Genomic DNA, 25,350 nt, shown 5'->3' with positions numbered 1-25,350 from the left:
TATATAAAATTCAAAAACTTTCTCAATTATATAATCTCTTCTCAAAAAGTTGTATGTTAATTATATAATTTACATGGTCCAACAAACTCTCATAAACTAATTAAATTTGAACACATCATACAAATATTCTAATAAACTATATATCGATCTAAATGAGTCTTCTGCCAAGCTCTGATTCTTTCGTTTCTCAACCATGCATACATTGTTCACTCTCTCCTTTGCAAAATGAACTAATGCAAAGATATGAACATTCTCTGCATCAACCAGAGTGCACTTCCATTTCCCTGTAACAGAAAAATCACCTTTTAGTCTATAATAAGCAATATAAAAATATACAGCTAACCATATCTTTTAAGCTAAAGGACAAGTGAAGGATGTGCGCACTTCTCTTTTATACGGCTATGTTACAATGGTAGTCATTAGTAAGCAAAACGAATTAGTCTAAAAAATGTAGACATAGGTTAAACAACTATAGGTTAAACAACTATCCCACAGTTGTTTAATTCACAATAGTAATATATATATATGCACCAACTCTTCACACACTCACATACACACACTAGCATCCTAACATATATCTGACCACTACCAACATCACCACTACTAGAAGCAGTCACATATACCTGCACCCACTACCAACAGCACCACCACATGTCCACACATTGCACACCACCAGTCCACACACTAACTAGTAGCACTCACAGCACCACCTGCACACACTCACACACTAGCTAGAAGCAACACTGGGAAGTAGTAGTAGCAGCAGCAGTACCTGCAGCACTAGCCCACTGCACTACTAGCTTGTCACACCAACACCGGGAAGTAGTAGTAGTAGTAGCAGCATTACTGCAGCACTAGTCCACTGCACTACTAGCTTGTCACACCACTGCATCACCATAGTCTAACACCACACACTGCACACCACAAGTCCACTCACGACATACACACCACCTCCCAGCACACACTCACATACACACCACCTCCCAGCAAAACCAGTCCACATCTCAATTTTTACCAATGGTACGTGTTACTCAGAACAAGATAACCATACAAATATACAATTAAGTTAATGTGAAACTTTTATTGACGAACGAAAATTTGAGAAAATAGTCAATATACACTGAGGTCATGCATCCATATACTAGGTTCTTAGACCAAGTAAACAACTCAAAACATATATGCTTAAGGTAATAGGTATCAAGAGTTCAAGGGTGAAACTGATGTACCAACAAAGAAGTAACAAACATAAGATCTATAGTTACCAGAAAATAGCTATATAGATATTCTAATTGACCAGTCCACCTTGCATCTAAAGTGTTTCACAATCCAATTGCTAAAACTAAGTAGTGGGCGTGACACACATAATTGTGCGTGGCAAGAAAAATTATCATTATTATACGACACTTGGGCAGAGTAGAAATGGATGAAGCTAGTGGCTTAAAAACTTTGTCGTGACTTACTAAACCATGGAAGAAGTCCTTGTTTAAGGACTGACATCTAACACCTACATCCCAAACCTGTTCTTAAACGCATACCGCGATATGTAAGAACATGTAGAAGAAAGAACTTACAAGAATGTCGGATTTGTTTATTCAAAACTCGGTTTCACATTGCTTCATGAACGAGTTCCTGAATTTCATAACAAAATAAGAAAAAAAAAATTAAAAAAACACAAGACAAAAAATCTGTAAATGAGGTAAAAGTGTTGCGCCACAAGGTTTATCCCCAAAAAAACCAGAGATAAGTTATAATGCTATAGAAATAATATTTCAAGATTAAACCATATTTTAACATGTCTATACATCTTATATCTAAAAAGTGCCAATACCATTTCTTATGGACAAGCTTGCTGATACTAATATAGACCAACAATCAAAATCAAGCCACCGAGAAATTACAATAAAAAGTTTCGAATTGGATTGTTAACATAAGAAAAGAAATCATTTTTTATAAAAAATTTGCCAAGCACTGTAGCAATTAACTAAAAACAAGAAAAAAATTATATATACCTACCAAATCACACATGACTTATCGACAGGGAAGCATAAGAGATGTGTGAACGATCCTATAGAATCCAAAACTCTTCATCTTCTTCACTTGCAAACTCGAGCCTTGTTGAGCATTATCACCTAAGCTTCCCTGTCGATTAGAGTTGGTGTTACAAACTGGTTCGTCGTATACAAAAGAAACCAAAAAGAAGATTAGAATTGCAAAAGCATCAACAAGTAAACTAAAAAATAATCCAATAACTAATAATAGATACAGTAATTTCATTTCTCCAAAAATCTTGACAAAGGCCACACTCTCATAGAAACAATGACATGTTATTGAACAAAACTATTCCTCTCTTTCATCCCCCAAATTAAAACTACCAAAAAATCATTGAATTGAATTAAAAAAATCAGTGTAAATTCAACGACAAGAGTAGCTAAATCTTAGATTTAGGGAAAAGGGGGCAACTTTAATCGCTTTTGAAGGAAAGACAAGAGAAGTGTGTGCAGGTCGATATCAAATAAGCCGTGACACTCAAAAATCACCATTTGTAACATGATTCCATTGTCCTATGCCCTTGGACCTTTAAAAGAATCCAACTACACAACTCTCGATTATTCTCTTTAACTACGTGGTTATAGCACCCACGAAACTAATAAACCATCAAGATGGCACCCCAATCAACTCGAAAATGTATTGAAGCAGTAATAGATTTAAAGAAATTGAGATAGAGATGCATACCTTGATCAATGCAGCTTGAATTTCGTCAATCCGCATAAACATGTGCAATCCCATTTTGAACTGAGACCACTCGTGTAACGCCCCAAAATCTTCAATAAAGATTACGAGGCATTAATAAGACTACGTTCCATATTAATAATATAAAATCAACGATAAACAATCATATATTTTTTTCTACAAAAAAACCGGCAGAGTTTCCTCTGTATTTTTGACATTTCATATACCTAAAACCTGTCATAACCTGAAAATAAAATATTACACTTCCATATATCATATTAAAACCTCAACCGTAAACCCAACTACTAAAGATATTGATTCGTGGCACTGGCTACTTAACCATCTCGACAAATGTCAGTTAAATCAAGTAGCTGCAGCGCCCCGAAACCAATCTCATACCCCAGATCGGTCTTTCACATATATGCACAACCCTCCATGACATCATATATAAATTAAAGTCATGCAAAACAAGCTGCAATAATTTATGTACAACGAAAAGGAATCAATATAATATACAGAAATAGGAAGCCACTAATTGTAACAAATATTAAGGTCACTTAACAACCCATATGATTCCAAGACGCTCCTTTTAAGGTTTCGCCTTGATTCCTTAGTATGTATTCACCTTATAGATCTCGATATGGAGGGACCTGTTCGTCCCTGTCCATTTACACTCCGATGATCAACATTAGATACGAAGTCAATATATAATAATCAACTTGAAAAGAAATTGAATACAAATGACAAGGTTGACACGTACCTTTAGCTGATTACAAAAACTTACCGTTTGCTTATTAAGTCATCGTAAGTGCATCGATTAACATAAACCCACGAAAAGCATTAGACTTCAAGATAAATTAATCTTTCTATGCATAACACGTACACTTATATATATATATATATATCATGTCCAAATTAAATAATGGTAAAATAATATAAAAACATCCGGTTCTTCAAAGGGGTAGGGGTTTTCCTATGGAAGCGGCTGAGCCGGGTGGCTGCCTACGTACCCGCTTAAGGAAAGGATATAGCCGTTCCGATGAGGAAGGTGGCATGGGTTCCTCACTCCTATTCCAATCATGTAACATCCATTAACTGATTCTCAACCTTGAATCGGTATACTACATGTACGTCACTTCACTTCTAATCTTTCGAGGTTTCTCCGAAAACTCAATCAAACAAACAACTCTCAATACCAACAAAGAACATTAACCTATTTATATTTAAACTATCCAAAATATAATTACGCGAGAAAATAAACAATAAATTACGCGTGGCCTGGTTTGTGAATATATGATAACTATGCATAGAAATGACTATTTAACACACAAAAAGGGTAAATGTTTACGAGGCATTTAGTGTGCATTCAAAGATCAGCAACCACATCATGAATTCTACTAGGAAACAAAAATGACCAAAAGTAAAAGATATGATGTCATGATTTACATATGAAAATAATCAAATAGATAGAAGGGAAGCAAATGATACCCAACATCAGGAGCTGGACAATTTTCGGATGTAGTGGAGTAGTCCTCCCTCCTTTGTCCTTAATCACTCAACTATTCATCCTGAAGAGCAGTAAGGAAAACGCCCACAAAACTTATCAAAAGCCATGAAGTTGCCTTATCGACCTATCAAAGCTTTCCCCTGATTGGAAAGGCCTTCAAATCCAGTTTCATAAAGTGTGGTGATGAAGAACATGTTCGAAACCCAAATCACTTCATACTACACCTCCGCCTTGGTACTGATTACATGAATTGAAGAAGAAGAAACCATCATTTCATACTACACCTCCGCCTTGGTACTGATTACATGAATTGAAGAAGAAGAAACCATCATTGAGAAGTGTTCCCAAACTATTTTATCTTGTTTGTTCATATCCCAAAATTTTGATGTGGAAGCCGACTGAAAATGGGTCTGGATTTTGGTCTCTTCGAGTTTCCCCAATCCCGACAGCGAGAGAGAGACGGATTTTGGGAGATTCAAAACCGAACGATATTACTTCCCAACCCCCCAGAGACAGCAGAGTCCGATCCTCCCTTTTTCTTTCTTCCTCTCTTTTTTTTCTCCTACCGACCTCCCCCCTTTTTCTCTCTCCTGCCGACCTCTTTTTTTTCCAAGAGCCCAGGCCCAAAAACCAAATACAAAATAAAAAAACCCAAAAGACAAAAGCAAGCCCAATAAAACAAAATACAATAAAAAGGCCCAATATAAATAAAAGGCCCAATACAATATAACAAGCCTAATATAAAAAACAAGCCCAATACAATTGAATAGGCCCACTAACGTCATAGGTGGTATATAATTCAAACAATAAAAATAATTAAACCATATACATTACCTGCCATGGCGATATTACCGAAATGTCCTTGAGAAAGTTCCGTATTATTACAACTCATTGTTGCCCGCTCGATTTCGAGAAGAAAGAGCTCAAGAAGAAAGGGCTTCAATCCATTTTGATTAGGTTCCTTAGTGTGGTGAGATCTAATCCACTGAAGAGTGTAGAGATCGAGATTTGGGAAGAAGATAGGAAGCGAACTGATCAAAGGTTTTCAAGAAGAAGATGGCGGAATAAGGCTTTCTCTGTTTTTTTTTGTTTGGTTTGGGTTTTTACTGATTAAGGGTTTTCTTCAGTTAGGACCCGAGCCTTGAGTTATTGACGTTTCAATTTGATTAAACCCACCAAGCGTACCCGTTATGTAAGCCTTGACGCTTGACTATAAAATAGAAACACTAATTTAAGAGTCCTAGAATAAAATGTTAACCAGCCAATTGTATTGACGGTTTAGGAACTATTGGAGTTATGGCTTGTGCTTGAACCGTCAAAATAATCCTTGATGCCTTTCTTACTCTCGTCAAAAATAGAACTATATCAGCTGATAGTTTTTTAGTAGTGACAATTAATTAAACACCGGTTTTGTTAGAAGGAAAAAGTTAGACAATTTGTGACTTGATGTTTGTGAGAAATTAAAGAACTCATAAATTAGACACCAAACTTGATACATTGATAAAAAAAACGTCATAGATATTTATGACGGCTAGCCTATAACCGTCAACATTAACATCATGCGTCATAAAGTGAACGGTAAGTATACAATTGTTAGTCACAAACTTGACACATTGATAAAAAACGTCAAAAATATTTATGACGGCTAGCCTATAACCGTCAACATTTGACATCAAGCGTCATAAAAGTAATGGTGAGATAGAAATAATGACGGCTTATACTAAAGCCGTCAAGGTAGAAAAAAAATAGCCGTCATAAAAAGCCCTTTTTTTAGTAGTGTGATAATAATAATAGATAATAGATAAAATAAAATAGGATAAGTGTTAGTGGAAATAGGAGACGTGGGTTTATGGGATAAACTTTCTTCCCTATTTTGGGGGTTTTGTTTTCAACAGAAAGGAAACAGAATAGAGTTTTCTCACAAGAGTTTCTGGGGGAAAATCACAGCGAGAGTTTTAGAAAAAAAAGAGTTACTGAAATCAAAAAAGGTTTTGAACGAGGAAGATCGTCGTTTCGCGCAACAGCGCAACAATCGACTTCGGTCTTTCGGGTTTTCTCGCTGTTCGGTTTATAAAAGGTGAGTAGTCATAATATGTTATATTTCTTTTATTTGTTTCTATTAATCATATCAGTAATGCCGTTTTCCCTAATTGTGATATTGTCAACTCTGTCGGCTGTTAGATACAAAATTTGTGAAACAATACAGTAAATAAAACTAGGATGAATTTTAGCATTTGAGCTGTGGAAGTCTGGACACCGGTGTCAATGGCGCCGCCATCAGCACCAAACCGTTCTTTTGTTTTTTTTTTTTTGTGTTTGAAGTATGTTTTTGGTTTGATTTGTGGTGATGTTGAACTGTTAAATTTGAATTTTATTGATGATGTTTGATTGTGGTAGTGAATGATTGTTGTTTGAGGGCTGTGAAGCTCTGACAGAGTAGTAATTGCCGTCAAAACGCGATGGTAAGGAGTGGGGGAAAAAGCAAGATGATTACACAATATTGTTGGGGTTTTAGTTAGGGATGGAAACCGAGTGGTTTCGGTGTGGTTGGCTATTGTTTGAATGATGGTGAAGCTGTCACCGAAGCGTTAATGGCGTGGGATGCGATTTTTGCAGTATGATGAAATCATGAATTGTTAGGATAGGTGTGCAGGGGTTTGAAAAAGGATGAAAACCGTTGGGTTCTTTTTAGTCATAGATGGCCGGTGGTGGCTGCATCGGTGGTGGAAGTTTTGTGAGAGGAAGGAGATGAACAGTGCAATTCGATTTGGGCTTGGGCCAAATCGTGATGGGCTCATATGTTTTAACCTTTGGATTTTATTTTTGGGCTTAAGTTAGACTATGGGCCTTAGACTTTAGGCCTTTGGGTTAGAAGAGTTTGGGGATGGCTGACTTTGACTGTTGACCAGAGTGGACTTTGACTTTGACCAGGGTTGACTTTGACCAGTTGACCCAAAATTTGACTTTTTCCTAAAATTATGATTCGGTCTATTAGGATAAGTCTAGGACTATTAACATGTTTGACTTACGCTAAGACCTTTCTAAATATACTTGTGTACGTGTATTTACTGCTTTGTGATTTTTCAATCTTCTACGATACACAACGTTATGACACTTATACATCCATGAAATTAATAACGCGTAAACCAAAAATACTTGAATCCAAATATTCCTTCGTTCTCTGAAATAATATATACAATAAAGTTCAATAATGCGTAAACAAAACTTACCGCACCCTTTTAGAACTCTCCACGCCTCAAGTTTTGGAATTGAGTTTTATGACTGATGATGTCATATGTTAGGTGGGCATTTATTGAATGTGCCATAAACGGCCCGTTAGCGTTATATAAGGGTATTCATTGAATGTGCCATGAATGACCCGGGTATTCATTGAATGTGCCATGAATGACCAGATTGTTTGGACTGCCCTAAAGAGGAACTAAGGTATTCGCCTTGCGGGTTAGTTGTATTCCTTGAGTGTACGGGAATGTAGGATTGGGTATTCCTTGAATGTGGCAGGAATGACCTAGGGCATTCATTGAATGTGTCATGAATGGCCCGTTAGTGATATGATAGGTATTCCTTGAATGTGGCGGGAATGACCCGGGTATTCATTGAATGTGCCATGAATGACCAGATTCTTTGGACTGCCCTAGAGAGGAACTAAGGTATTCGCCTTGCGGGTTAGTTGTATTGATTTGATTATGCGAGCGTTCTTGGGTTTACTTTTGAATACATATAGGATATCTACATATGTTATATACAAGTTCTAACTTTCTTTTGCAGGAGGGTAGGACTTAATAATATTTTGTGCAGGGACGCGGTCCTACCCTTATACAGCAATGGATATTGGTAAGTATTAATTCAAGTTTTTAGATATTAAAACGAGTTATTAAAATGAGTTAATATAATGGAAGTTTTACTTGGGAAGAAACTATGCCGGTTGAGATGACGGAACTACCTTTCTTCCCAGCTGAGAATGATTAGGTTATGAAAGAGTTAAAGTGTTAGTTGGATAAGAAAAGATTTTAAAGGTTTATATGTGGTTAGTCTACTCATACCAGCAAATTCCATTTTGCTGACCCATGTTTGCTTTGTTTTGGCAACGTGGGTGTGTTCTTGGGAACATAGGCGGAAGGCAGTGGAACCGTGGCGTTTGATTTGGGATTCTTGCCTGGAGCAGTCCGTTAGTTTTCTTTTAGGTCTGATTCTTATTAGAAGGATGTAATAACGTAGTTTTCTTTTCATATGACATGAGAATACGATGTTGAGGACCTGCTATTCTTAGAATGTTATATTGATGATTTTTGATGGAAGATAGACTTGCATAAAGTAATAAAGAGAATTTTTTGGAGATTATTTTTGTTGTTAAGATTCTTTATGATGTGGGTTTTAGGTTTTGAAATGTGTTGTATCCACCCCGTCATAGCCTGGGTTTTTAGACAATTGAACCGAGTGATGTTTGAGATATTTATATTTCAAATATTCATTTTTTTTAATTGTTTAGAAATTTGGGCTGTGATAGTGATCCTCCTACGCGAACCCCAAATGCTCCTCTCCCTAGGCCGCATGGTGTTACGGACGATGTGGCTCGTGGTCCTAATTCAATTAAGTTTTTAGATGCGGGGAGATCGGTCATTATGCTAATCGATGCTCTAAGTCGCCTACTCCTGGGAAGATTTTATTTGTTGAGAATGAGGATGTTGATGAGGATCCTGTGGGCGGTATCCTAGGCACACCCCTTTTTGATGACGACTCTAAGGACATGCTTGAAGAGCTCGTACAGGGTGACAGAGGTGAACTTCTTGTTGTTCGCAGGTTGTGTTTGGCTCCTAAGGAAACTGATGGTGATGGTTGGCTCCGTAACTTTATTTTTCAGTCAACATGTACTATACAGGGTCAGGTTTGTAAACTTGTTATCGACTCTGGGAGCTATGAGAATGTGATTTCTTCTGAGGCAATTCGCAAGCTTGGTTTACCAACTGTGAAACACCCAAACCCTTATTCCTTGTCTTGGCTTAAGAAAGGAACTGAGGTCACTGTCTCTAAACGCTGCTTGGTTGATTTCTCCATTGGGTCTAAGTATACAGATAAGGTGTGGTGTGACGTCGTCACTATGGATGTTTGCCATTTATTATTGGGTCGGCCTTGGCAGTTTGATCGCAGGGTATCCCATGATGGTTGGCGCAATACATATAGTTTCTTGTTCGACGATGTTAAAATTGTGTTAGTGCCAAGTAGAGAATCGGTCCCAATTACTACTCCCGCATCGAAGCCTTCTTGCTTGGCTATGCATAGTTTTGAGGCTAAATTGCTTGTTGTGGATCAGGTGTTTATTTTAATGTGTGAACCGAACTCATTACCAGCTGCAGTCCTCGAGTGTGTCCAGGGTTTATTACATGAATCTTCTTATCTGTTTCCAGTTGAGTTGTCTACTGGCTTGCCCCCCATGCAGGACATCCAACATCAGATTGATTTAGTGCCTGGTTCTAAGATCCCTAACTGGCCACATTATCGTATGAGTTCCAAAGAGCATGCTGAGTTACAACGACAGGTTACAGATTTGATTGACAAGGGATTTATTTGTAAAAACTTATGCCCTTATGTAGTGCACGCTTTGCTAGTGCCCAAGAAGGATGGTTCCTGGCGTATGTCTGTGGACAGCAGGGCTATTAATAAGATTACTACGAAGTATCGGTTTCCGATCCCACGGCTCGACGACCTTCTTGACCAGTTACACGGTGTTGTGGTGTTTAAAAAGCTTGACTTGAAGTCGGGCTATTATCAGATCTGGATTCGTATTAGGGATGAGTGGAATATGACATTTAAAACAAAGGAAGGCCTTTATGAGTGGTTGGTTATGCCTTTCGGTCTTTCTAATGCTCCTAGCACTTTTATGCGAGTCATGAACCAAGTCCTGAAACCGTTCTTGGGAAAGTGTGTGGTCGTTTATTTTGATAACATTTTAATCTACAGCAAGGACACTCAGTCTCATCTCCAGGACCTTCATCTAATGTTCACAGTGTTACGTCAGGCCCAACTTTACGCTGCGGTCCCTAAGTGTGACTTCTGTACTGATTCTGTTTTATTTCTGGGTTATGTGGTGTCAAGCAAGGGTATTTAAGTGGACAGTTCTAAGGTTGAGGTCGTCCGTACTTGGCCTAGTCCAGTGACTCTAACAGAGGCACGTAGTTTCCATGGGTTTGCTTCCTTTTATCATCGCTTTGTTCCTCATTTTAATACTGTTACAGTACCTATCACTGACTGTTTGCGAGGTGGCAAGTTCCTCTAGTCTCTAAGCTGGCCGCTAAGGAAAGTTTTCAGATTCTCAAGGCACTATTAATTTCGGCTCCTATCCTTAAGTTACCGGATTTTTCTTCTCCTTTTGAGGTTTCTACTGATGCCTCTAAAATCGGCATTGGTGCTGTTCTCAGCCAGGGGAGCCATCCAATCGCTTATTTCAACGAGAAATTGACCGGGGCGAAGCATAATTATAATGCCTATGACCTGGAGTTCTATCCTGTTATTCAGACTCTTAAGCATTGGCGTCACTATCTGATCCATGCTGAATTCGTTCTTTATTCTGATCATGAAGCGCTCAAGCATATTGGCAATCAGAATAATGTCAGTGCTTGCTTGCCCGGCAACTTCGTTGGTCCAGTTATTTACAGGACTTCACTATTGTTCTCCGACACAAGTCTAGTGTCCAAAATCGTGTGGTTGATGCTCTTAGTCATCGTTCCTATTTATTGGTTTCCATGCGTTCTACTGTTCTGGGTTTTGATTCTTTCCCTGAGTTATACCATCTGACCCGTACTTTGCAACAGTTTTATCTTCTATTCGGGGAGGGACGGATTATCGAGTTCTCTTTACTGGACGGTTTTTACGTTTTAAAGGTCGGCGCCTTTGTGTTCCTGATTGTAGTCTACGACTTCGTCTCCTCACCGAGTTACATAACGACGGACATTTTGGTCGTGACAAGACTCTCGCACTCTTATCAGCTTCTTATTTTTGGCCTAGTTTAAGCAGGGAGGTCCAGAAATTTGTTGCTCGTTGCTAGGTTTGTTAGGTTTCTAAAGGCCACGCTACTAATGCAAGATTGTATATGCCTTTGCCTGTACCAGATCGTCCATGGTGTGCCATTAGTATGGATTTTTTCCTTGGATTACCCCGTACCCAACGAGGTTTTGATTCTATCTTTGTGGTGGTGGATTGGTTCTCCAAGATGGCTCATTTTATAGCATGTAAGAAAACGACAGATGCTGTCAATGTTACCCAATTGTTTTTTCGTGATATTTATCGTTTGCAAGGTCTGCCAGACTCCATTGTTTTAGATCATGACACTCGTTTTCTTAGTCATTTTTGGCGATGTTTCTGGAAGCTCTTACATACTGATTTGGAGTTTAGCAGTGCCCTACCATCCTCAGACAGATGGACAGACTGAGGTTGTAACAGGTCCTTGGGTAATATTTTGCGTAGTTTGGTGGGTTCTAAAGTGAAAAAGTGGGATTCTCACCTTGCACAGGCAGAATTTGCTTTTAATCATTCGGTTAATTGCAGTTATGGTTACAGTCCTTTCCATATTCTATATGGCTTTAATCCAAGAGTCGTTGCTGATCTTGCTCCTATACCTGGTTTGCAACCTGTTCATGTTGCTGCGTCTGACATGGTTCAAAAGCTCCAGGATGTTCATGCCGCTGTTCGAAAAAATCTGTTATAGTCTAATGCCAAGTATAAAGCCGCTGTTCGGAAAAACATCGTTGTCATGTTGAGTTTGAGGTTGGTGATTTTGTTTGGGCGGTGCTCACTAAGGATCGTTTTTTTGTTGGTGACTACAATAAGCTAAAACATCGCAAGATTGGTCCTCTTGAAGTGGTTGAGAAGATTAACTCCAATGCCTATCGTCTCTGTTTGCCTAGTCATATCCGGACTTCGGATGTTTTCAATGTCAAATATCTCCTTCCATTCTGTGGTGACTCATCTGATGATGAGGATGACTTAAATTTGAGGACGAATTCCTTCAATCCAGGGGGGAATGGTGCAGTACAGGCACTGGCAGAGAAGTATTTGGATGTACAAGATGGTGTCCTAAAAATATGAGAGTACTGTTAGTTAAGTGGCAAGGGCGCACGCGCTCGGTTTGGCTGCCTGACCAGCGCGAGGCTCTAGGCTTGTTTTGGGCTTTTGCGTAGTCAGTCTTTAGTTTCAATTCGTCTGTTTTCTGTTCGGTCATCGTAGTATTATTTCTAAGTTTTAGGTTAACTATTTAAGGTCGTTTTGAGGGTTGTAAAAGACCATTTTTGGATTATATCAATTTATTTTATCATATCGTTTCTTGGTTAAAGAACGATTATTTGATTTTGATTGTTTGAGAGCTAAAGAGCACTTAGACATACATTACTTCTGCATGTGGTTAATAATGTACCGTGCCTAATTTCTTGAAAGCATGCTTAGTTGCATATCTCCTTTATAATACTTGTTGAAATATATGATACAGTGAGAGGCCTGGATCCCCCTGGATTATTGTTTAAGAATTAGAGTTTGTCTACCCCGAGGATATCCTCATAGGGACGACATCCGATACCGTTAGAGATCCAACGGTCCGAAAATAAAAAACAAATTCACATTCTCTCTCTTCCTTTTTGTTTTTGATTTTCGAACCGTTGGATCTCGGATCCAACGGTATCGGCACTCATCCCTATAGGGATATCCTCGGGGTAGCCCAAATCTAAGAATTATAAGAGTAAAATATGGGATATCTCTACATGATCAGGTTAAGAATAGAATGCAGGAATATATCAAGTGGCCTGGTCTCAAGTCATTGGAATTTCATAGCCCTTTTTTCAAGTTCCTCGACATTCGTATCTGCCATTACCTGTACTGCATCAGAAAGTTAGTTGTATTTTTTAATAGAGAGAAAAATACATTGTATTTTTTGAAACCACGCACATAAGTTTGTTGTATTTTTGAATCCCCATTCTATTCTTTGTTTACTCCCAATTCCATATCATCATCAATCAACACCAATCACAATCTTAGGTATAGATAAAAATGAAGCCTAATCTTAAGAGAATCCCCACATGAAGATAAGGCATGATTTAGGAACATTGAAGACTTCAACAAGGATTTGCTATGACGGCCGGGTTAGAGGTATGTATGTGCTTTTGTTCATTTCCTGGAACATTTAACATACTTCTCCACACACTTACGAATAAACTATTTCTTTACTCTAACAGATTAACTTCGATGCGCCTTCAATATATGTAATAATTTGAACCATAGTAATATATGTCGTCTAATTTGTTTTTCGACCGTTATCCATGGATCCACAATCAGATTCCTGTTCTAAAAGTCCAACTCAAGAAACAATACATACATACATGTCTTGTAAACTTTATTCCATATATATATGCTTTCTAGTTCTAGATTTCAAGATTTTGCACTACCTACACCACCTTGTACAAAGTGCATAATCCATTAAGTGTTGACCATTTATCTGAAATCAAGAATCCGATTACATGGCCAAGGTTATTTGATCATTTTCAGTACCCACATGTTTATCGGGGACGAACTTTTTTAAGGTACAAATAGCTCATGAACTTTTGCAATTTGTCAAAAGGTCTTATCCATATCTTTAGCCTGATTTCTATTGAATGTACAGAACTAGGGTTCTACCATGAGCCAATCAGTTAGGTTGGAACCAGCCCCTAGCGCAGCATCATTCACAAGAGGTAGAGAATAAAACTCGAACGCATGAGCTCCTTCGGGTGGTGATGGAGCGTAAAAATTAAAGCAGGCAGCTTAGGTATCGGGTGTAAATTAAGGAAATCTTGCTGTGTAGTAAATTGTCTTGGGATTTAAAAAATGTTCAACTAGTTCATCGAATACTCATTGCATGGTCTCTTTGAAATACAACATCATCGGTTCAGCCCTTTTGCTGGTGCACTGCTTGTGTAGTATTCGGTTATTCCTAGGAATCCCAGAGTGTTACAAATGTGAATTTTGTTAATGATCCAATTTACAATTTAGGATCAAACTCCCATTTTAATGATCGAGGGTTAGTTACTGTGGCCATGTCTCAGAAAAGAAGGATGGTCACAACTCACAGAATCACATGGCCAAACGATGACATAAATCCTACTAATTGCATTGTTAGGTGAGACACGAGTGCCGTGCTTCATATTGTACTGAATCGTATACACTAGAAGACATGAGTATCAAATGCCCATACTCATCCATTTTAATGGACCACATTGCTGATAGGAACTAGGAAGAAAGTCTATTGCCGATTTCCACAAGTAACTTTTTTGATAAATTTCCACAACTAATCAATATGGCTGTTTTTGCATAAACAAACATATAAACAAACTAACAATAACCATAAGCTCATAAAATAATATATATATATATATATATATATATATATATATATATATATATATATATATATATATAATGAATATAGCATTGTTTACTTGTCTTAGTGGGCAATACTCAATTGTAACACGCAAATTCAAAACTTTCTGGTCCTATATATAATTGCCACATCAAAAATATCAGTTTTCTGTGTAGGTGGGCATATTGTGAAGTTGTGAACCACTAATTCAACTAATACGATTGTCAATGCGTAATTTAGAATAGTGTCAAAGATTAGAGGAGGGTCCAGATATCATTAGCAAAGTTACTATCTGCTTAGTACAAGTGCTAAACTATACAAACTATACAGTGAATTGTGGTGCAGACACAATTGAAATGAAATTAACCAACGCTAATTCAAGGTGAACACGCAATAATTATAGCTAAGAGCAAGTCTAATAGAGAGCTGTTAAATTGGGTTGTTAAAAGTGCCACATAATTGCTATATAGGTCTTTTAGCTTGTCCAGCCAAATTTGGCTCTCCAAAATAAAAAAACCAATACAATCGTTTTTTTTGTTTTGAAATGCTAAATGATACGGACGGTCTAGTTTCTGCCGTCCGTCCATTATTTTGTAACTTAAATTGAAATTTTTTTAGACGGATGATACAGTTTCTGTTGTCTGTCGAAAGTTAACACATAGACGGCAGAAACTAGGTCGTCCATCTCCCGAACTTATTATTGCAGTTGCTAGCGAATGTCTTAACTTTGGCTGGATTTTTTACTCTTTCCAAATTTAAGACCCTATTAGCAGTCCCATTGAAAAATGACTTTTTTATGGTTGAGTTTGTGGTTGAGGTGTTATATTTATATTTAGCAGCCCATATACCCTCCCATTGGACTTGCTCTAATCAGTCTAGCCTTTCTTTTGTTTTATCTTTGCTTTTGGATAATCGCTTTGGTCCTAAAATACAGGCCAAAAATAGTAGCCTTTTGTTCACCGGTTACTAACTTTTTCAAGTTTTAAGAAATAAATTATTATCCTATAAATATATATATATTAAAATAGTCCTAAAATACGGGGCAGATACATGTTAATTCAGATAAATTGTGACATTCATTTCACACAACTCCTGTTCACAGGCCTGAGTCCATGAACGCATCAACAACAACTACTCAAGTCACATATGGATTGCATTAACCCAGTAGGTTCGTACCAAAATTGAAATAAACAAGCGCACATTTTCTAGTTTATTAAATTAATTTGTTTCGAAAAAATAAACATAACCAATCTTTCCTAAACCCAATGATAAATATACATGAACAATCCTTCTTTTATCTAATTCGATGCCTTAAAAGTAAAAAAAAAAATAAAAGAAAAGAAAAAGAAAAAAAAAAAAGCAAACGGATCACGATCACCATCACAATCACATGGGTACACAAGTAGCGACAAAGCAATCGGGTTCCATTATTACAATTCTATCACCCTCCTCATCTTCTTCTTGTTTCTTCCTCATTTCCACTCCTTAAATCCTCTTCACTCAAACCCGAAAAAAAAAAATGTTAACTCAAACCCATCTACATGACTTACCACAAGAAATCTTAACAAACATTTTATCACCAATTCACGACACAAGAACACGCAACGCTTTATCACTAGTATGTAAAAAATGGAAAGACATAGAACGTATAACACGTACATCACTAACTCTTCGTGGTAACGTACGTGATAACATGTTCATGATACCTCAGTGCTTTAGATTCATTACCCACTTTGATCTTTCACTCCTATCACCTTGGGGTCACTCACTTTTTCCTGATTTGTCACATGAGTTTCACATTTTAGCTAAAGTTATGCATAGAGCTTTCCCTGGGGTGGATTCTTTAACGGTTTATTCAAGAACGCCATCGACCCTACAGGTACTTGCACCTCAATGGCCTAATCTTAAGCATGTTAAGCTTGTAAGATGGCATCAGAGGTCGCAGATGCCTGTCGGGTCTGATTTGTTTCCGTTGTTTGAGAATTGTACGGATTTGGAGTCACTTGATTTGTCCAATTTTTATTGTTGGACTGAAGATATTCCAGCTGCACTTGAATCTCACTCTTTATCAGCTTCTAAACTTACTTATTTGAATCTTTTGACATTACCATCGACCGAAGGCTTTAAGTCACTTGAGATTATTGCAATCTCTGCAGCTTGTACTAATCTCCGCGAGTTTCTTGTTACTTGTATGTTTGATCCTAGGTACATTGATTTTGTTGGGGATGAAGCTTTGGTAGCCCTTGCTTCAAATTGCAAGAAATTGTTTCATCTCCATTTAGCGGATACTTTGTCTATGGTAAATGCAAGGGGTGATCCGGAGGATGAAGGGTATAGCTCTGAGGACGCCAAGATTAGTTGTGCGACTCTTGAAGAGGTATTTACTGGACTTCCTTTGCTTGAGGAGTTAGTTCTTGATATTTGTCATAATGTTAGAGATGTTGGTGTTACTTTAGAAACGTTGAATTTGAAATGCCCAAGGTTGAAATCTTTGAAATTAGGACATTTTCATGGGATTTGTAGACCGATGGATACTAGAATTGAGGGAATTGCGGCTTGTAAAGGGTTAGAATCGTTGTCTATTAAAAATTCTGCGGATTTAACTGATTCTAGCTTGATGGGAATTGCCCTGGGCTGCCCAAGATTGGCAAAGTTCCATATTCAAGGGTGTAAGAAGGTTACAGAAATGGGTATGAAATTTCTTACTTGTGTGCTTCGTAAGACTCTAGTTGACGTAAAGATTTCATGTTGTAAGTTTCTTGATGCTGCTTCTGCGTTGCAAGCAATGGAGCCAATCCGAAGCAGAATTCAGCAATTACACATTGATTGTGTGTGGCATAGTCTTGGAGCGCCCTTGAATAATGGACTAGTTCATAATGATTTTGATCTCAATGAGTTGGTTGAGGATGAGAGCATAACTAATGGTTTAAATAATGGCGACAATATCTTCTCAACATCAACAAAGAGGCATGTAGATAGTTCTGACAGAGTAAAGAACAAGAAATGCAAATATTCGTCAGAATTGCAGTGTAATGGCAGTGGATTTTTGCATAAGAGTTGGGACAGGTTGCAGTCCCTTTCGCTTTGGATTGCTGTTGGTGATTTGCTTACTCCACTGCATTTGAGGGGGTTGGAGATATGTCCTGCTTTGGAAGAAATTCAAATAAAGGTAGAAGGAGATTGCAGGAGTAGACCGAAGCCCAGTGATGGTGCATTTGGGCTACTCTCTCTTGCAAGATACCCCGAATTGGTGAAAATGAAGCTAGACTGCGGTGACGTAATAGGGTATGCTTTGACAGCTCCAAGTGGACAGATGGATTTGAGCCTGTGGGACAGGTTTTACTTGAATGGGATTGGGAACTTGAATCTCAACGAGCTTGATTACTGGCCTCCACAAGATAGAGATGTAAACCAGAGAGGTCTCTCTCTTCCAGCAGTAGGATCTCTTGCAGAATGTAGTACTCTGAGGAAACTCTTCATCCATGGAACTACTCATGAGCATTTTCTGATGTTTCTTCTTAAGATTCCAAATCTAAGGGAAATGCAACTTAGAGAAGATTACTATCCTGCGCCTGAAGATGATATGAGCACAGAAATGCGTCTCACTTCGTGGAGTCGCTTTGAGGGTGCACTGAACGGGAGAGAGATCCCGGATTGATAATGTCGTTTTGAAGCCTGACATATGGTCTGCGGAACTTCTGAGTATTTTCACTCTGTTATGTATTACTGCAGTTTTGATTGGTAAGAGTTTTTGAGTTTTCATTTTGATTTAAAATAAGTAACTTTAAGTAATTCTTCTTGAGGTTGCTTAGAACGTGTTTTAACAGTTATTATCAGTTCCAGTATGTTTACCTTTACAAATGTCTATCTTGCTTGCATGTATGTATGAAGGGAGATCTCAAACGGAAAAACGGAGCATTAAAATGTTCTTGTTGGTAATATTCAAGTTAATGATGACAAGTCTATCTAATTCGTGATGTATTTCATCGCTAGACAGATCGAAGCGAAAAAAATTGTATGCTGCAAAAACGACAAGTATAGATTTCCAACTTTTATTCCTCTGGATCATATGCATAGACGTGAATGGTGGCATGTGTCGTGTGTATTTCATCGCTTGACAGATCATATGCACACACGTGACCTTGAGTTGTGTCACCTGTGTGTCTGTGTCTGTGTTTTAAATGGAGTGTTACGAACAAATTCTGAATCAGAATGAACAAGATTTAAACTCCAACTCACATTGATACACCGTACAAAAGCCTGAGCTAAAAAGTTAGAATAGACGGCATAATCTATTCAAAGCAAGACACCATTAAGATTGAACTATGATGCAACATATCGTTTGTGAGCATAAAATTACAAATGTTTTCGTGCATTCAAGAAAAGGATGCTCAAGTCAGGGGAAACAATATCGAGTCAGAATTAAACCTTCAAATAAACAGAATAGTAAACTTTCAAATAAACAGAATACGCAAGTACATCCAGAATACGTTAGGTTTTCAACAGGTGAATAGATGTGTTCTAATCTAGCGAAGGTGGGAATTGAACCCAAAGCTTACATGGTACTACATCAGACCATTGTCCCAACTCCCAAGTGCACCATGTATTTTCCCGTTATCCTTTTTCTTGGCAAGTGTATATCCTGGTTAGTCCTGAGCTCCTGGCAGTTGGTGGATCTCCTTCCTGACTGACATTCAGGGACATTCTCTTCCAGAGATGGGAATTTGGAGTACTCTTTGCTATAATGTGGGGCACTTGGGGCGCAACAAAGGGAATTTTTAGGTTACCTGTGGCTTCCAGGGACAGTGGCCTGTTGAAGAACCATGGAAGTTTCTCAGTCACTCCAAAGGTGTACAACAAAAAATAAATCATCATGCTACGGCTTTGGGACCTTAAATCCTAGCCCCAGGAGAGGAATTGGGACAACTCCATTAGTAGGAAGAAACTAGGAACAATTCCTGAATTAAAGAGACTTGGTGGAGAAGGTCTATTTCTTTTCCGGATAACATTTCATCAAATTTGACCTTGCTGATCTGGGGATATGTATCAAGCTAGCCATTAGGACACTACTACGTCCATATCTGAATCATTGAAAGAACTGTGAATTTCAAGATACAATTACCATTAGATATAAATTATAATCGTGCATTAAGCAGTCATATTGAACAGAGGTTATTATAAATAAATTAGTAATGAAAAAACAAATAAAGATGAACAGAGAGGCTCATGCTCATGCCTATGTGGTCTCTTCCGAAGTCTTGGAGTGAACTTATTAACTTGGTTTTTGTAACAGCAACATAATTTTTGAGAAGTGAAGTTCAATGATTTTTCATGTCCAGAAGCCTAGTTTGTGATGGTTATTGTGTAACCTGTATTAGATCCTTCATTGGAGTTCTGCTCTAGGAGAACTTGCATCCTTTGTGATTAACAAGAATGGGCTTTTTGTGCGTCATAACTGGTTCGATTCAAAATAGTTTTCTTTTCTTCTTCCCTGTGGCAGTCGTGTCTTGCTCAGCAGAAATATTTTTGCCTGATCATGATCACCATCTTGAAATTTTGGAACTTGGCTACCTGGCTGAAACCGCACACGTGCAAGTCCTGAAGTGAACTTGAGTAGGTGAGTTATCCTAATGCCGCTCAAAAAGTATAAAATGACTGACCACTTTGATTTGTAAGATTCCCTGCAAGTTCATGCAAAAACAAAAACATTCATGATTCATCTATCTAAAATTCTGACATTTAGCCTAGAGCATATCAAAATATCAGCATCTATTCGAGCGCCTTCGTTTTCTAGTTTCTTTTTTGTTGACAACAACAATGAATTTACCAGTTTTGAAGATTTACAACGTCTTACCCCAGCTCCCCTGTTCAATTTTTCCATAAAAATGAAGAGAAATTTCCACTGGGAAAATGTTATAGTAAACAATTTCTGTTTAGACTTCATCCGAATTAGATGAAACTTAAAGAGAGAAAAATGTAGATCCGAACTAGGACTTTTCTTTGCAAATAGAACACAAATGTAGATTCCAGGGGGTTGTTTAGCTGGGACAATCCTTCTGCAAAAGGGTATGGTGTGTTGGAGCCTTGGAGGTATAAAAAACTAAAGAGTTGTAAGACAATTGACTACCAACAATAGGTGCTATCATAAGAAATCAGTAGGTGCGTTTATTTTTTGGCTAAAGGGTAATTTTTTATGAATAAAAATAATTCAGAAAATGTACAAAGACGGGGAAACGAAAAAGGAAACAATTACACTTCATAGTTTAGGTCCTTGGAATGAGTTTCCAGGAAGTACTAAACTTATTGTCTGTAGTAGGTTGCTGGTACATCTTCTGTTCTCATCAGAAAATGTGGCTTACCAATACCATGCCACCAAGCTTTGATCACTGTTGCTAGCATGCATCCTTGTCGTGCACTGGTCTCTGCTGAGAAGTTTATCTCCTTCCAAGTATGTGATTTTCAGCCATTGCACTTTGCTCCTTACCTTGTGCCACGCACTACTGATTTTCCAGTGGACTTCATCCGACTGAAAAACATTAACCACATCTTTTGAGTGGGATTCAACCCATATGTTTCTCCATTCCATACTAACAGCCTGTGCCACTTCCTCAAGATTAGCTTGTCAGTTAGCGTTATGGTCTATGTCTATGCCCACTTCAGTAGGTGCCACTAGGCACGTTCGTAACAAATCAGCTCACTAATTCTGCTATCTTTTTTACATTATTAATTAAGGCATTAAGCAACGTTTTGGAAAAAAAGTTGAATATTTGTCTAAGTCTTTCCATGAGATTGGGAATTTGGGACTAATAAAAGGTTATCTCTGCTCTGTGATGTAACATTATTTTCAAATGATGAATAAAAATCCTTTCTTCTGTGAAGAAAATGCAGAAAACACCACAAAACACAAACTGCTCATATATACTTCCACCCTGCATGCTAGAGTTAAACTGTACATTATCTGCTGTCTTCGGGTAATTGAATTGGAAGTGTCTTCCCTCTCTTTAACTTGGATTCTGGGAGTTAAAACAGAATCAATCCATGGTACTGGCATGTGATATTTATGTGATTGTTTAGCATATATAGAGAGTGAGATTGTGACATCGGAAATTGATTTTTATCGTTGGCCTTATTAGGCCCCATTTTTAGACTAACTCTGTTTGAGCTCAATAGTATTGAAAATCAACGAATCCTGAAAAGTTCGGTGGTGTTTGACTAAGGGATTCTAGGATAATAAGTACTTTTTTTTGGTAATAAGTACTTGATTGTTGGGAAAGGTTTCTCATCACTGGATTTTGACATTGTGTTCAAGCTTCCGCATATACAATTGTAAATGGTCTTTTCTTGAACCTTACCCTTGTCTATCAAATAAAACCAGTTTAATACACTATCCTAAAACCAGTTTAATAGGATCACCGATCACATAACAGTACTCGGTGGAGGGAGAAATACAGACGTTTATCGGCAGCCAACTATCTGTTACGGAACGTCTCATGAATGAATTAAGTCTGAATGCAGGTAAGGGTCTGCCTAACCCTACAATAAATAAGTAAATCCAGTCTACTAGTACTGACTAAATCAAACAAATTCATAATGATGAGATTTGATTTGGTATACAATAAAATTGATCCATTATTGCTAGTGCCACACTCAAAACACTATATCTATGACTTCAGTTTTGGATCTACTTTAGAGGCAGCAGAGATGGGGAAGTGTCGAGGAGCTGGAATCCATGCAGCTCTAATAACCGACTAACCTTAATTTTACTGATGAAATGAAGAGTGTATAATAGGTAAATTTAGTAAATAAAATCCAAGAAATAGAGGTAAGTGACAAGTACAGAAAAGACAGCACTGCAAACACCAAGATGAGATAGAGCAAATCTGTGTTATTTAAAGCGCCTTGTTGCACTGATTTTAACTCAAACTCCACGACTTTAGGTCAAGAGGAAAACCAGCAAACTCAAAATGTTGAGTGACTATGATACTCAAGAACCCTCCCATATCCCTAAGCAATGTGGTTCTGTAGTGGTTCAAAATATTGATGCACCACTGGTTTTGGTATGGTCTATAGTTCGACAATTTGGCAAACCTCAAGCTTATAAGAAATTCGTAAAGAGTTGTTGTATGATCCGTGGAAATGAAGGCGTCGGTAGTGTTCGTGAACTAAAGTTGGTGTCGGGTCTCCCAGCCCATTGGAGTATTGAACGACTTGACAAACTCGATGACAAACTTCATGTTATCGAGTTCAGTATTATTGGTGGGGATCATCGCCTCACAGACTATCATTCTACGCTGACACTGCACGAGATAGAAGATGAACCTAGGAACACAGTTGTAATGGAGTCTTATACAGTCCATGTACCTGACGGGAACACTGAGGAAGACACATGCTCATTTGTAGATACCATAATAAGGTGCAACCTGCAATCTTTGTCTAGAGTAGCCGAGAAAATGGATGTGAATTATTCTGTAATGATATAATAATGTAGTTTTCCTTTTATAATATTCGTATAAACATGTGTAGATTTGTACAATATAATTTAACTCATCTTGCACCAGATCTAATGTTTATACTTCAGAATGCATGGTTTAGTTTGAACATGGTGTAATGTGCAGTTACATTAACTGATTCATATCAGTAGATAAAAGTGAGCCCTCTCCTAGTACTGAGATGACTCTGAGGAAATAAGGACGACTTTGTTTCATTTTTGTAAAAATCATTTAACACAGTACGCCAGGGAATCAGGGATGTATACACTGACTAGATGATGCAGAATGAGGTATTTATGTGGTATAGTGGTGGCGCGTGTGTGTCTTGGGAGGGGGAGGGTGGGAGATGTTGGGTATAAAGCCACCAGTATGGGATGGAAAAATACATAGGGTTGAATCCCAATCAAAAGCTGCAGAGTCATTGCTTTTCAGTTGGATGAAGTCCACTGGAAAATCAAAAGTTCAGGGCACAAAGCAAAGAGTAAAGTGGAATGGTTGAACATCACTCATACTTTGAATGAGATTAATTTCTCAGCGGAAACAAGTGCTTGACAAGGATGCATGCTGGCAACAAGGACTAAAGATTGGTGGCATGGCAAACCACACTTCCTGGTGCAGGGGCCAGAAGATGAGTAGCCACCTACTACAGACAAGTTTAGTAGCTCTCCTGGAAATCCATTTCCAGGACCTAAAATATAAAGTGTATTATTTTCCCTTTGTTTCTCCCTCTCTGTACATATTTCCCGTTATAATAAAAATTACCAATTAGCAAAACAAAATTTATAAACTACCCAGTTCAAACTCTTTGCACAAATCAAAGAAGCACCACACCACCAGGCAAGTAACAACGATGCAATACCAGTAAGGAAGAACACTAGATACTAATGGCTCGATTCATATTGGCATTCTCGTACATAGTACAAAATATCAGGATATGGGTATTTATCGATATTCAATTTCTGGATATGTATCGTGGATATATCTCTCTCTTTGGGGATATTTGACATTGTTTCACATGCAAATATCGTGGATATATCCAAAATATCGACAAATATCATGGATATTGTAGATATTTCTTGATATATAATGATACATTATTTATATTTATTTGAAATATAATGGTAAATATTAAATAAAATTGTTATATACACAAAATATCGCCAAATATCTCTAAATATCACAAAATACTCCTAAATATCGCAAATATCATCGAAATATCACCGATATTTGCAGTCATATATATCTCTAAATATATCGTGATATTTATATATCTGAAATCTGAAATCTGGATAGATATCTCCAAATATCACGATATATCGGAATATTTTGTACTATGTTCTCGTATCTCTCAAGGAAAGGTCCAATAGGCTGTAGTTTGTATAATGCATCAGATTCTGTAGTCACTTGGAATCCAATTAAACAAGGTAATTGCTAGGGGCACAATCCATTTTGCAAAAAAAAAAAAAAAAAAAAAAAATATATATATATATATATATATATATATATATATATATATATATATATATATATATATATATTATATTTTGTATTTTGTCTTGGGCATCTGCCCAACTACATCTTGTAACTTTTTATTGCCCTTCATCCTAAAAGACTCTATTTCTTTGCATTTCTCTCTCCTTTCCCATTTTCAAAACTCTCAAGTCTATTTCTTCGTACACAAATTATTGACACAAATTGAGAAACAATACAATAAAATCTTATGAAATATGTGACATCATTTTGAAATCTTTAATCTATGAAATTTCTGAGTTTGATGGAAAATTAGCCCTAGCGCAATACTACCAAGTCATTTAGGATTAGAGTAGAGAATCGGATCGGATAGACCCGAATCCGATCTGACCCGATTACCAAATATATCGGGTTCGGATACATTTTCATATATGTTTATTTATTCAGATCGGATTGGGAAGAGGGGTTCAAATATAATTTTTGGGTGTTTTTTGAATTTTTAGTGTTATCGGATCGGATTGGTCGGGTTCGGATATTAAACCATCAGCATACTTTTCATCTCCTGAATATAGCACAAGAATAGCATCAGAGATAAATTTTAGCGCATGTCTTGCCAAGCGGATTGTTAAAGCCAAACCAGATATACCATGGAAACTTTCTTCACAGAGAATAACACTTCGTAATGGAGACATGGCAGAAGGGAGCAAAGGAGATCCAAGAGCCTCCGTGATAAATGTTTCCTAAGACTTTAAAACTTG

General features: G+C 37.6%; 2 long non-coding RNA genes and 2 pseudogenes across 5 annotated transcripts; 2 read left to right on the top strand and 2 right to left on the bottom strand.

The window, feature by feature from the left end:
* Positions 1–4,808, bottom strand: LOC147525306 (uncharacterized). Of its 3 annotated transcripts, none has more exons than XR_015197939.1 (4): positions 3,296–4,808; positions 2,734–2,822; positions 2,014–2,165; positions 1–284 (listed from the first exon to the last, which is right to left on the bottom strand). It is a non-coding gene; the product is annotated as an uncharacterized LOC147525306 (long non-coding RNA). The 3 variants fall into 3 exon arrangements; XR_015197938.1 differs by having other exon boundaries at positions 2,734–4,461; positions 4,522–4,808; XR_015197937.1 differs by having other exon boundaries at positions 2,734–4,808.
* An 11,262-nt stretch (positions 4,809–16,070) lies between these two features.
* Positions 16,071–18,603, top strand: LOC147525305 (F-box protein MAX2 homolog A pseudogene; annotated as a pseudogene). Its single transcript, XR_015221235.1, has 2 exons — positions 16,071–18,374; positions 18,525–18,603. The product of XR_015221235.1 is annotated as an F-box protein MAX2 homolog A pseudogene (transcript).
* On the bottom strand, positions 16,155–21,090 carry LOC147525304 (uncharacterized). Its single transcript, XR_015221238.1, has 2 exons — positions 20,488–21,090; positions 16,155–20,314 (listed from the first exon to the last, which is right to left on the bottom strand). It is a non-coding gene; the product is annotated as an uncharacterized LOC147525304 (long non-coding RNA).
* An 882-nt stretch (positions 21,091–21,972) lies between these two features.
* On the top strand, positions 21,973–23,781 carry LOC147525303 (abscisic acid receptor PYL12 pseudogene; annotated as a pseudogene).
* The last annotated feature ends 1,569 nt before the right edge of the window (positions 23,782–25,350 follow it).

The sequence above is a fragment of the Coptis chinensis genome, chromosome 1 (assembly GCF_015680905.1).
Source record: "Coptis chinensis isolate HL-2020 chromosome 1, ASM1568090v1, whole genome shotgun sequence".
Classification (NCBI taxonomy): Eukaryota; Viridiplantae; Streptophyta; class Magnoliopsida; order Ranunculales; family Ranunculaceae; genus Coptis; species Coptis chinensis.
Note: the sequence above shows the minus strand (reverse complement) of the source record. Positions and strands in the feature narration are given on the sequence as shown.